The sequence below is a fragment of the Silurus meridionalis genome, chromosome 14, assembly GCF_014805685.1.
Source record: "Silurus meridionalis isolate SWU-2019-XX chromosome 14, ASM1480568v1, whole genome shotgun sequence".
Lineage (NCBI taxonomy): Eukaryota > Metazoa > Chordata > Actinopteri > Siluriformes > Siluridae > Silurus > Silurus meridionalis.
In genome coordinates this window covers 7010936-7025077 of record NC_060897.1, presented here as the reverse complement: position 1 = coordinate 7025077, position 14142 = coordinate 7010936, and the positions used below count along the sequence as shown (strand labels likewise).

At 37.6% G+C, this 14142-nt stretch overlaps 1 protein-coding gene across 1 annotated transcript in view; it reads left to right on the top strand.

Moving 5' to 3' along the window:
- Positions 1-366: 366 nt before the first annotated feature.
- Positions 367-14142, top strand: part of gjc1 (gap junction protein gamma 1) — a 24425-nt gene continuing 10649 nt past the window's right edge. The window contains exon 1 of the mRNA XM_046866166.1: positions 367-686. The gene's annotated coding sequence lies outside the window, so the exon portion shown is untranslated. The remainder of the gene's footprint in view (positions 687-14142) is intronic.

Genomic DNA, 14142 nt, shown 5'->3' with positions numbered 1-14142 from the left:
TTTGATTAGTTACTATTAACTAGTTTAAATAGATTATTCCTAATAATTAAACAGAAATAAAGCGTAAATGTGTGTGTGTGTGTGTGTGTGTGTGTGTGTGTGTGTGTATATATATTCCTATTTAGATAAATCTAAGATCTGTGGTAGGTCTACACACATTCTTAGAAGCCCATTGTGTGGCATTTCCACCACGTGAAACAGAAATGCATAATGATGCAGGAGTCTCCTAAATGTATTAGAATAATTAGGGGGGGTGTATTCCAGAGCAGCAGATCTATAGGCTTGTCAGTTTTTGGTCACATTTTTCTTTTCTTTTTTTTTCCTCCTTTGACTCCAGTAATGATGCACTCCAGCATGTTCGCCAGTACCCTGGAATGTAGTGGTTACCATGGTGACAGTGCGGCACCGTTTAATCTTGGGTAGAAGCGCGCGCGCGACTAACGATCCTGGAGAGCTCGAGCTTGTCATCGCAGATGATCAGCCATCATCAGTCCACGTTCCTCCAGTAGGCTATTTTTTGCGTTTCTTCGATGCGACCAGTCTCCAAAAACAGCGCGTGAAGCTTTGCTCGCACCGGGAGGCGGCGTTCATGAAGCGGTTTGGCGACGCCGACGCGGTCCAAGCGGTCGATTATAGGAGTCGGAGCGCACTTCTTCTCGTAATCGTCTCCACAGACTCGTCAAGCGGTACGGTGCACTATTTCTATGATGGGTTTACGAGGTCCTATGTGTCGCACTCTGATGTCCTTGATGCATATACTACTATGCCTTGCAGAATAGTCTCTACGCACGTGCATGTACTGTACATTTGCAGAGTTGAGGATGCTGCTGAAATGATGCTACTGATACTACTGAGAAAGGCATTGGTTTGCTCTGCTTTTTCATCTTCACAAACCTCAGGAGGATTGTGTTTATCATGGTTTGGTGTACAGCTTCAAAGTCAAAGCATTGTATTGTTCGGAAAGTATTGCATGCAGGTCCACAAAGCTACACAAAGCAACACACATCCAACACATCTATTGAAGATGCACACTGTATAGTGTAAGGTGGCATGTGGAACAGTGCTGAATTTTCCCTCATTTCTTTTCCCTGAGAGAACCGTTGAAGGCTTTTTCCTGCTTTACTAAGAGTGTATGGTAAATGTCCTGAAGTGCTTGTTGATAGGAAGTTTATCCGAATTACACTGTTACTCTACCTGAGTATGCAAGCTTTATGCTTTTGGTTGGTTATGCAGTAGGAATTCATCTGTGGACACATTTCACCCTCCTGGATAGATGCAGTCATAATACCCACCTAAAGGTCTATAATGACCCCAATTTCCATGCTTGAGTTGTGGTTAATAATCATTTTGTCTGGAAGCTAAAAACTGACTATCAAATAATGGACTATAGATGGGATTAGTGCACACTTTTCTCCAGTGATTTATCCAACAGATTGTTCAAAGTCAAGGTCGACTCTCTCTTACACACTCAAAACTGGTAGAACCTCAGGATAGCATTGTTCCTGTTAATAGGAATATGATCGGGGATAGTATGATGTGCTGTATATTGACAATGTCAGTATTTGCTGCAAGGTGATCAAATGCCATTAAATGACAACAATTATGCATTAATGAAATCCATGTGTGTCTGTCAGTAATTGAAATGAGAAATTATTGAAAGAAAATAGAAATGTGAGCGTGTTCGCTGAGAAGACAGACTCTGAGTTAAGACGAAGACCACTCTAAATTTTGAGTTTTTGCCCTGGAATACACTGAAAATGCACACAGCTGCTAAAAAAGGCTCTTAGAATGATTACTGGCAAGTCCTATTATCAGACTGATCTTAAACTCCTATATTGTTAGAAAATGAGGATAACAAACTATGAAACAACGGCTGTTATAAAAAGACAGATACCTACCTTCAAAACACCCAGGAAAGAGATTGCGTACATTCTAAAGATTCATATACAACTGTACCTTGCTCAATGTGAAATAATTTACACTTTCAATTGTAGACTTAAAAATATTTACTAATCAATTTGTCTTTAAATTTTTTTTTTTTCGATTTTAAATTTGTGCGCTTATGTACAGGTGCATCTCAATCAATTAGAATTAGTCTGTGTGTGATGAATCTATATAATATACCAGTTTCACTTTTTGTATTGAAGTACTTAAATAAATCCACTTTTACATGCTATTTTAATTTAATGAGATGCACCTGTATCCACTATGCTAGGGTTGAAACGGTGCACGTTCGTCCCAGAGTTTTTAGTAAAGGGCTTTCAGTTCGCTACACGTCTTCACCGAATGCAATCCTTTTTCCTGAGTTCCCTCAGGAATGTATTAAGTGGCAGACCGCAAGTTTGTTTAGTCTCCACCTCACACTTTGAGCTCATTTTTTTTATATTATGAACCTTGAAAACCTAAAACAATGTCAGGAGTTGAAAACGCTAAAGAATCCATAGCACTAGCTTTAGCCGCTAACCAGGAAGTGGTAACCGGGGAGTTTTTCCTTGTCACAGTCACCACTGGCTCGCTCATCAGGGACAAACTTACACTTATAAAGAACATATTTATTTTTATCCATATTATCTGTGTAAAGCTCCTTTGAGACAATGTTCATTGTTAAAAGCGCTAAACAAATAAAAATAAATTGAATTGAATTGGTTAGCGGCTAACGTTGCTATGGATTCTTAAGAGCTTTATGTCCAGCTTCAAGAATTTCTCTTAAAAGGAGAAAATCCTGAAAATTTAACATATTGAGGGAGTGAATGAATGAAAGATGGAAGGAATGAAGACATTTGTTAAAATCTGCTGAAATAAGTAGAACATTTAAGTAGATCATATCTTTAGAAAATTAAATATTACATGTAAAACACACACACACACACACACACACACACACACACACACACACACACACACACACACACACACACACACTTACATACACATCTGTATTACCCTAACTGCCTAATTTGCTTATGACTAGAAACAGTGCTGCAGTGAAATATACCCTGATAATAATTCTATATCAGAACAATCATTTAATTAAAAAGGTCTAAAATGTTATAAAATATTCAAATATTTCTTTACCATTTTATTTCAGAATATGAAAAACTGATGCATTTACATCACAGCCACACAAAGATGTGTGTTAATAAGGACACAACTTGACTTGTGGGATCAAGCTGACTCAATCATTACACACTTACACATAATAAGCACTTACTCACTACACAGACCAGAGGAGAGTGATGGGGCACCCTAAGCAAAAGCCTGAACACAGACAGGATGAAAGAATAGGGACATAGTGCTGTCGCTATCTATGATAAACTGTTAAAAAAGAAAGTTCTCTTTGTGAAGTGTTGTGGATGATTGGTATAACTCTCACTTTACATCCCTGAACTTCCTGGTTCAATCCTGTCTTGCTTCTTTTATTCCCATTTGATGACTGAATGCTGACAGTCAGTGCTAATAGCACTACATGTTGAGGTAAAATAAAGGCCAGTGGCTCAGTAGGTTAGTGGTGTGATTACTTTATGTGGCTGATGTTCAGGGTCTGGAGGCTGTGTGAGCTGAATAATGTTCTCTTTCCCTCAATACGTTCAAATGATAAATGATTAAAAAGCATCACTTTATTCCGCACCAGTGGCTCAGTAGGTGTGTGTGTGTGTGTGTGTGTGTGTCTGTGTCTGTGTCTGTGTGTATGTGTTAGTTGCTGTAAGTCTCCATGGTTGAAATTCCAGCTTTGGCTGAGTTGTGACAGATTTGAGCCCCTAGTAGGATAAAGTGTGGGCTTAGGCAAATCTGGATTCAAAAATCAGAAGTAGCATAAACCCTCCTTTCACTTTCTGCCAAAATTTACAGGCTTGCTCCCGAGTCTAGCACCTACTGATCAGCAGTGTCTTAAAACAAGGTGCATACCTGGGACATGCGAAGATATTCAAGCCACTGCGCCATAGATGCTGATAAATGTATCTCCTATTTCTCTCATTTGACCTCTCTATTAGTTAAATGAGAAGTTATCAATAATAAAAAGACACACTTACAGAAGTGTTTACCCCACCTGAACCAAGATTCAATCCACAATTCACACTCTCAGAGAAGAACCAGGCTTTTGCCCACTGAGCCACTAGCTAAACTAGCTGCTGTTTTGGTTTTACACCCCCTCACAATACAGCATCAGAACAGACACATTGAGCCCACTGAGCCATCAGGGCTGTTAAATCTATGTCCTTTTATTAGGGGTTTTACCCTACATTTTGGAGTTGTCCCCTCTTTAGAGCTCAAAATTACTGAAAGTGGAATCAAACCACACATATTCAATGAGCTACCTGTTATGAAACGTGTTGCATATCCTCAGATCATGGTTTTAAATATATGTCAACCACGTTTTGTGTAAGTATTTAAAGTCATTTCTGAGCTGCTTCCTCACATCCTAATTGGCAACTTTACTGTCAGGTTTACTGGCCCAGATTGGTCCTGGTTGGTTCTGAATATGATGTATGCCAAATTTGGTGGTAGTTAGTCTGTGGCAAAATGATTTTTTGACTTAATCCAAGATGGCTAAAAGTAGGAATCGACGTCATAGGATTCGTTAAACTTATTTCAACCAAGGGAATTTTTACAATTTAGACTTTACAAAAGCAGCTCTAAATTAGGTTCAAATCCAACCCAGTGGTGGCGCTAAAGCATGGGCAGCAAATCTGGTCAGAATGTTTGTCATGTTGTCACTAATCAGAGTGACAAACTTTTTGTTTTAATATAAATACATATTAAATAAATATTTGATATAAAGTTAGTTGAAAGTTAAAAGAAGAAATACAAAAGTTTATATACAAAATACAAATACAAAACTATGTGTGTGTGTGTATTTATACATATATATATATATATATATATATATATATATATATATATATATATACACATATATTAATAATAAACAGAAGTAAAACTTTAATTAAATTTAAAAATCTAATTTTGAATTAATTTCAGGTAAATTATAAGGCTGTGAACTTCCTTGTTGTGGTTGAACGAAATGTACAGGTATTTTATTAGCATATTAACTAGCAGCAACATATGTGTGTGTGCACGTGTGCATTTTTCATTTGCATAGAATGTGCTAAAAGTGTGTTTTTATTTCTTGTTTATCAGCGTATGTACATATTCTTCTATTTATTCACGCTCAGTGTCTTCATAAGTATTCATTTATTCGCAGTGTGTTGTCTTGATGGATGACTACAGTTATTCCCTTGCAGCCTTGCTGCTCTTTTTCATTCTATCCTTTTTTACATTTCAATAGTCTTCTATCTCAAACCCACAGGGAGGATAACAGTGTGATCCGGTAATGTTTCCTTTAGAGTCAGTGAATAGAGAGGAAGAAAGAGGAGAAAGGGTGAAGTAGCAAAAAAAAGTTGCTTTTAGTCTGAAAAAGAGAGACATAAGGATCTGATTCGGTCTGTCAGGCAATAACACACACACACACATACACACAGAAATACATGCATGCGTGCACCTATGCACAGAAAAGGGACAGACAGCTTGGTTCTGGTTGGTTAAGACCAGTTTGGACCACCTCTGGTCTAGGAGAAATCCAGCTGAGTACAATTAACCCCCACTGTAGAGTTTGTTATGCCCTGTAGTAAAGTCATTTGTGTTCTATTATCTACTATGCATACCATAGTGTACATTACCATAGTGAGCTAGCATGGCATCTGATAGGGGTCTCGATAGGGGTCTTTCTCTACCTCTCTCTCTCTCTCTGTCTTTCTCTTTCTCTCTGTCCTTTTAGTATTTGTAAATTTGTTACTAATGTTAAAAATGCAAAGTGGTAGGACAGTAAATCTCACTCAATGTTTCACCCATACACTACATTTAAGTTTTCACTTCCCCAACCCCCTTCTTTCCCTTTAGTGCTACAGTAGGGAATTGGGAAATAAAAGGGACTCAACTGGGGATTTTTACCCTTTTGATTTACATTTACACCATACGGCTGACATTTGAACATTTTCTGTGTGTATGTGTTTGACAAAAGAACTGAAATTTCTTGGTTGCATAAGTATCGAGCCCTTGAGTCAGTACCACATTTGGCTGCAAGTCTTCTGGGATCTGTCTCAGCTTAGCACATTTGGGTCTGACAAAAATGCTCAAGCTCTGTCAGATTCAATGGACACTGTTCTTGAATAATTGGCATGCCTTGCCACAGGCTTCAGTGTTCTTGTCAACCTTGGTGAAGGTGGCATGGCTTCTGTCTCTCCTTAAATTTACATTTTGTATGAAAACTTTATTGAACCTTTGAATTCAATAATGTGTTTAATGCAGTGGTTAGCCATCAGGGCTAGCAATGCCTTCTCTGTTGGCCTAAACTCTAATGGAATTAGTGGTTTATGTTGTAATATATTTTTTTTCCATGAATATGTATTTTTCCCAATTGTCTATTCCTCTAAATTTCATATATTTTCTCTAATGTTAGAGTTTCCAATCAGATTTCAGCTGTCACATCAAAGGTCGAAGGTATCTGCCTTCAGACCTTCAGAATCTGCAGTGCAGGTCCCTGTTGTCCCTTTAAATACATAAGAATAAGGCTGTTGCTTTAACCAATCAGATATCAAGTTGGTGGCACTGTCTAGCAGGGATACAATAATGTAAGCATTTTCATGTGCTTTGATTGGATGGTCAGAGAGCGCACTAGGCAGAGCTCACAAAATGCCTCTGTAGCAAACTGCCCAAGTGCAAATATATTCGCGTGGATTTAATAGCTATTTTTTCATTCCACAATGGCTGACAGAAGAGAAGATGAACTATTCATGAACCATTTATACTTTTGCATTTTCTTTCCTATAGAATTTGCACAAAAACTCACAATTTGCCTTAATTTCAAATCCCAGCGATTGCGCTAAAGAAAATTCACAGAATAAATGCACAGAAAATCCATATTGATGGTTTCTTTAGCCATGGCATCCTAATGATGGTATTTAGAGGTGGATTGATTTATGTAGGACACCAATGAGGACCAAGGTGTGAAATGCATGGCACAAAACTGGTGTAATGTAAGAAAGATATATATTTTTAAATGATTGAACTATATCTTTAAATCCATTACATTTTATTGAGTACAAAATCTCGTGCAATGCAGGTTAAACTAGTTACAGAAAAAAATTGTAATTTGAAAAGGTCTGTCATTAAACATTCTGATGTGTTAGATTCAGTAAATGGATGTCCTGAGGTACAAATTAAATAGCGACAAAATCTACAAAGATTGCATTTACTTCCTGATCAGTATGGTGTAGGTGTGGTCAATTACAGGATTGGCAGTGGTGTTCCCTTGGCAACGTAATGAATGACAGTGCTAGGCTAGTGTTGTTGCTGGGTAAGAATGACAAAATACTCCCACAATGATTTAGCTCATGCACGCTTACAACTGCTGAGTCCTAATCAGTGAATTATGCAGCAATGCCACAGTTTTAAGGTTCTTTCATTTACATGCCTACTATTAACAGTGAAATGTGCAAAAAATACAGCTTGCATATTTTAAGTACTACCTTTAACCCAAGTTCATCCACTAGCTTGCTCTCATCTACCAAACTGAAAAGGTAAAGTCTAGCACATGCTTTCTCCAAGACCTGAAGCTTGAATTTCTGCACATGCTACTTCACATGGCAGCTCAACACACTTGGAGGAAAGCCCTCTACATTAATTATAAACTCACACTTAACTGGTTAGTATCATGCTGAATGACAGAGGGGAAACAAAGTAATGCCTTCCCTCCCACCCAGAGAGCAGGGGCAGTTCTTACACTTTGGGACTCCTGGCTACAGTTTGCTGTGGCATGAATAGGATTTGAACTCAAAATATCTATAACCATAAGGTAAACTCTTTTGTGTTGCATCATGTGGGGGCCAATGATGTGTTTAATTTGCTTAAAGAAGTTTCCCGTATTGTGCTCAAACAAAATCAAAGACATTTAATTTGTACATTTAATTAGAAAATGAAAGTGGTCATGATGGGGAATATACTGTGCACACACATGGAATGTGAATACTTAGTGACATTCCCAGTGGGTAGGAGTCTCATATGATTCTTTACTTTCACTGAGCAGTGCAGATTTGCAAATAATATACTACACGCGAAAAAACACACACACAGAAATAGCTATGGCTGTAGATGTTTAAAATGTTTGTGACAGCAGACAACAATAGAAAAGCAGGATGCAGTGAAAGAATCAGATCATACACACACACACACACACACACACACACACACACACACACACACACACACACACACACACACACACACAGCTTGCTTTCCCATGCCTGCCTAACATCATCTTCTTTAAAACTCATACATACCCTTGCTCTGTCTCTTATCACACACACACACACACACACACACACACACACACACACACACACACACACACACACACACACACACAAAACCTGATTTCCTTCTGTGTCACATTGCTGTGCATGTGGTTGATTTATCTGGACACAGCTGGATCCAGCAGCAAAGAATGTAATTTTCGAATGTAAAGATTGAAGTTACATAGAAAGGAAAGAAATAGCAAGATTATCAAACTATATAGACAAAGCTTTTTGAACACCCTGTTCCACAATTAATCCCCATTTGCTGTTATATTTTTTTTGTAATTCTAGAAACACATTTGTGTCTCAAGTTCAAGTGAAGAAAAATTTAATGCTACCAAATCCGAATACATTATATACAGTTGTATGCCTCGAACTTTGTGGTAACAGTTTGGGGAAGAACCACATGACTGGAAAAGTCAGGTGTCCCAATATGTTTGTATATGCAATGTTTATGTCCTTTTCTTAAATGCTATAAAAGCCTATCGGTATCAAAATAATGAAGGGATATAGAGCCCCCACATTAAATGCAGCCTACTATCATGTTTCATTTGGCCTATATAATCCTGTAAAGAATCATACTGAATTGTCTCCCTAGTACTCTACAAAACATGCCAAACCTGTCTACATTCTGAATCCACAACTGTTCAGGACATTGTGGACTCCCATCTCATACATCTTATCTTACAGGCCAGAAAGACTTGTTTAAATCAGTCTTAAATCAAATCTAAAGGTGATTTTGAACAAGATAATATGCTAACATTCATAGCTTTAGTTTATGGATCTTCTAGGGTTCATAAACATGTCTGGTTTCGTTGAAGTATATTTGAAGCTAGCACACTGTTAAAAACACTGGATTATAAAAAGTGAGTTTAGTACAGCAGAGTTTAGTATTTTGTCTGTAGGATCAAATAATGGTGGAAAGAGAAATTATGGGATGTCAAGATGTGGAGTGGACATACTGAACATGTACTGTACAATGATGTAATGATTGCAATATTTAAATTAATAGAAGTTAGCGCTATTTTCATCCTTATATTCTACAGTAGCTTTCTGCTTTATAGAGAACAATGTGAGAACATGAAGAACCAGCATTAGAAAGACATGAATGCACATGACTACTTACAGTAATTACTCGTGCCATTCCTCTATATCTTTTCCTAGAGTTATATTCTAAGAACTTCGTTCACCCATGGATGGGTTTCCATGGCCACAAGGATCGTGCCAATCAGAGCGCAGGAAGACCATGTGCTCCAAACGAACAAAAGAGCCCACCGGCAACATACACATGCTAGCATGTTACCACAAACACAGCATCTTTTTCTCCTTGCCTTCCATTACTCTATTTCTCTCTCGCTCTTTCTGCAACATGCTGTATACTCTCCTTTGGCCTTTCACCTGTTTGATGTTTTAAGCAGCTCAGGGTATTTGTAATTCGTGTTCTCTTTTGTCATTTTTCTTTCCTCTTCTTTTGGCCAAACATTAATAACGAGAGTGTAAAGATAGACAGAGCAAATGAACGAAAAAAATGTCCTTTAAACAAACAAGTGATAACTCATCATGTTTGGACAGTCGGAAGATTTTGACTCCCTCCATCTGGGGCCAATATATTTATAATGCATGTGGAAGAGAAGTAAAATGAGTTCTTAGACTTTAAAGGTCATGAATCAGAAGTTAGATCATGGTCATGTTAAGATTTTTTTCCATTTACTTCTAGATGAAAGGTATTTTGTTCAGTTAAAAGTCATATATGACTGATAAGGTGCATTCTGAAAGTGTTTATACCCTTTATTCTTACGTTTCAGCCTTATGCTCAAGTGCTTACACCATTAGGTTCTTGGTCAACCTCTCTTACTATGGCCCTTTTCCACCAATTGGTCAGGCATCCAGCTCTAGGAAGAGTCCTGGTTGTTCCAGTTTTCTTCCATTTAAAATGTCACACAGGCAAAAAAAGACGAAAGACATTGTCTGTTACACAGTGTAACTGGTAAAATATGTTGTGGCCCCTTTAAGAGCAGAGCGGCAATTTGGGAATAGCCTGCCACTGCATTTTTCCGCTATTACTGCATGTGTGCAAGACCGAGGAATATGTCCTTATTATTTTCTGTTGCTTATTTCTAAGTTTTTTTGACTAACCCATAACGCTGTTGCCAAGAAAAATAAAAAAGTTTTGGAAACCTGTCTGTGCTTTTATGATTTCTGTTGCAACTGGAGTTAGCGAGCTCAACCAGACTCAACGTGTTACAAAGACTTGTATCCAAACAGTAGCCTACAAAGAAAGTCATTGTTTACTGTCTTCCTCCTTCCTTTCACAACTATTTTTTTTTTTTGGCATCGTCGTGCGTTTAAAAATCACCATCGGTGAAGCTTTTCTCCCGATGCCATGCAGCTCAGAACACAGGTGAAGTAAGTTTTTATTATGCCCGTTCGGCAATTTCATTGGTCTAATGTTATGGGGCTCAGTTTTTGGCTTGAAGTTTGTGAAATTAGCCGCTTCGTTGTTTAAGCCGCGGGGTTCAAAGCGTGGGAAAAAATAGCGGCTTATAGTCCGGAAAATACGGTAATCAACCAATCGAATCATACAAGAGTGGAAAGTGAAAGGTGTCGTGTTCATATTTTCCAGGTGATTTCAGCTTTACGACCAAAATGTATCATTTCAGAGTTTGGCATTGTAACCAGCTGAGTAAGGAACTCAAATGGGCAACAAATCTCTCCAATCAATAGAGTAATTGCAGAGCATGCAGGTGTGTGAGAAAGAAAGTGTGTGTGTGTGTGTGTGTGTGTGTGTGTGTGTGTGTGTGTGTGTATACAGACTGTGTTTCTACCCTTCTGTCCTAAAAGGCAGTTTTTTCCACCTCAGTGTTTGTTCCTTATGATCTTCATACCCAACGTCTAGGTGAATGTATGTATAGGCTGTTTGTGAACGTATGACTGCATCACAATTCATGCTCGTCGATGATAGACTGGAGAAATCTGATGAAAGGAATAGATGGGAGGAAAATGCACAGCATGTCAGGATGGTGGATGATGAAATAGAATTGAGAGCTCACAACCAGGAGGATGTGCTGTATATTTCTTATCTAATTTCTTTTTTCTTCCTATTTTTATTTTGATTAAACTATCTATAGCTGAAGAGACAGAAAGAGGGAGAAAAAGATATAATATGAGGCAAATAGACAAGCTGGAGCTGCACTATATTCTTGTACACTATGCCCTTTTTTTCTAAGGGAAGTAACAACAAAATAATAAACAAAATATTACATTTTGAAATCATTTTATTGCCGTTTACTGAGTTTTACCTTTTAAAGGAAAATTGAACTGCAGTGGTTCCTGGTAGTTCTTCCCATTCCACTACCTATTGCATGTTGCAACATGCATCTCACACTTCATTTTTCAGTGGCCTGGGAGTGCACTACATCTCACAGGCTTTTTCCAGTCTGCACACACTACTTGCATACAAAGTACACACTGCCATATGCTCAGATATGTGATCCCAACCATGATAGAGGCAAGTGAAGCACAGTCTAAACTGCTTTCTCCATCCGTCTTTATCTCTACTTGTTCAGGTTTTTCCTTTAATTTATTAATAATTTAATTACACATAGGATAGGCGTGTTCACAAACATGTTGCCTGAAATCAATAATGTATATTAGATTTTTATTAAATCATTTAATTATAGAAAAACAATTCCCCTCAATGGTGCGATTGATTGATGATGTGCTTCAGTGAAAATCTCATTTAACGGGAGAGAGGCTGAAGGTGAAGGGTAGAGAAAATGAGAAAACACACATGTGCGATAATAGGTTTGGTGTGAGCTATTTGTTTTTCGGTGCATGTGTGTTTGTGTGTGTGTGTGTGTGTGTGTGTGTGTGTGTGTGTGTGTGTGTGTGTGTGTGTTCGAAGTAAGCAGATGAGGTTGGGTCTGTTTCACCTCAGGGCCTTTTCGATTTGTACATGTGTCCTGTGACACATTTGTCCTCTGCCTGTGTGTGTATATGTGAAAGAGAGAGAGAGAGAGAGAGAGAGAGAGATATTTTTTTGCTTCTCTATTTTCAGCATTCGCATGCACATTGCTGAGTGGCAGTTCTATGGTTTTTCTTTTATTTCTCTTCAGATTTAAACTCCTAGTCCTACAAGATAAAAACAGTCTGATAGGCTGCGGTATAAAAATATTTGTTTTGGTGGTTGTTCCTACTGAAATATTTTGCATGAAAAGGCAAAGAGCAACACAATGTCCAACCCAATCTTATTCTCAAAGCTCAAATCATACTGTGGCTTGTAGACAATATTACAATCTGAGAAGCCAGAAGGTGCATATGACTGTGGGAATGTGAGATAACATGGGCATAAGAGAAACTAAAAATATAGCTGCGGGTATTCTGAGCTAAATTAAGAAGTCAACTCATACAATTCATACAATTCAGAGCCACAAACATATGCCTATTGTCTAGTGCAAGAAGAGGAGAAGGCAGGGGATTAAGGGGTTATCTGAGGATCTTCTTAGTTCCTGACTAACATGTAAAAGCAGAATCCTGTGGAAAAAATAAAGGTTTTATGTAGAATTATTTTAATATCCCTTTTGATTATGATTGGGTAATAATTGGAGAAAAAAGCGATTGCGGCTATACCAATTTGAGGATGCAGATGTTAACAGATGTTTGCATGATTGCATGAAGTCAGTAGCTAAGCTTTATTTATTGACTCCTATTTCTTTCAAGGGGTTTAATGAAAACAATGAACAATACGGTTTCATGACATGGCACATGTTTAATTTGTGGTTTTTTTTTATGGAAGTCCTCTTTGGATTCATTGTGTCCCTTCATGCCGCATCATTACATAACCTTTGCAGATGCTTCCTCACCACAAAAAACCTTATTTAGTAACTAAGGTTTTTTTTACACACTCTGTCTGACCTTTTCAATAGTTGTTCACATTCTTTTTGTAGCTCTCTTTTCGTCTTGACATTTCTTTAAAATCTTTCTAAAATATATTTTAATTGAACAGTCTCTCTTTCCTGTCTGTCACGGATATGATCTTTACAGGACATCATTTGTGATGTAGTAAATAATGTGTTGTACATACTTATGCACAAAATATGGCATATATGATTAGATGAAACAATAAAGTAAAGAATATATAGAAAAAACCTGACTTTTCCAGTCATAGGTTGTTCTTCTCAAAACTAATACTGCAAAGTTTTATTCACATAAGATGCCTTTGGATGCAGTAGCATTCAATTTTCCCTTCACAGTTTCTCTTTGCACAATGACAGCTACATGAAGACATAGTTTACATGGGTTGGAGTGATAGATCTTGAGTGACCTGCTATACAGTAGAGATCTGACCACATGCCTACTGACCTACTGCACCCCAGGCCTCCACACTTGTACGAATGCCCTTCAGCACAAATCTCCACAAGTACATGCCAAAATCTGGAGGAACATCTTTCCAGAAGAGTGAAGGTTATTATAAGAGAAAATGAGAACTAAATGTGGAATGGGATGTTCAATCTTATGGTCAGGTGTCTACAAACCTTTAATGTATATAGCAAAAGAATCAATATTAGACTAGTGTAAAATAGCCTAAAAAGAAGTGGTCATAATTACCACTCGGAAGTTGGGTTTCCTAAAGTGTTTTATTCCATTTATGCCAGAGTAAATTGATTATAATTACAATTACATTTTTTAATTTGTTTTTATCTGTTTAGACTTAATGTGGTTATTGTTGTAGAACAACAAGCAAAGTTTATTCCCATATTACTTCTAGTACAACAACTACAAAAATGCCGTT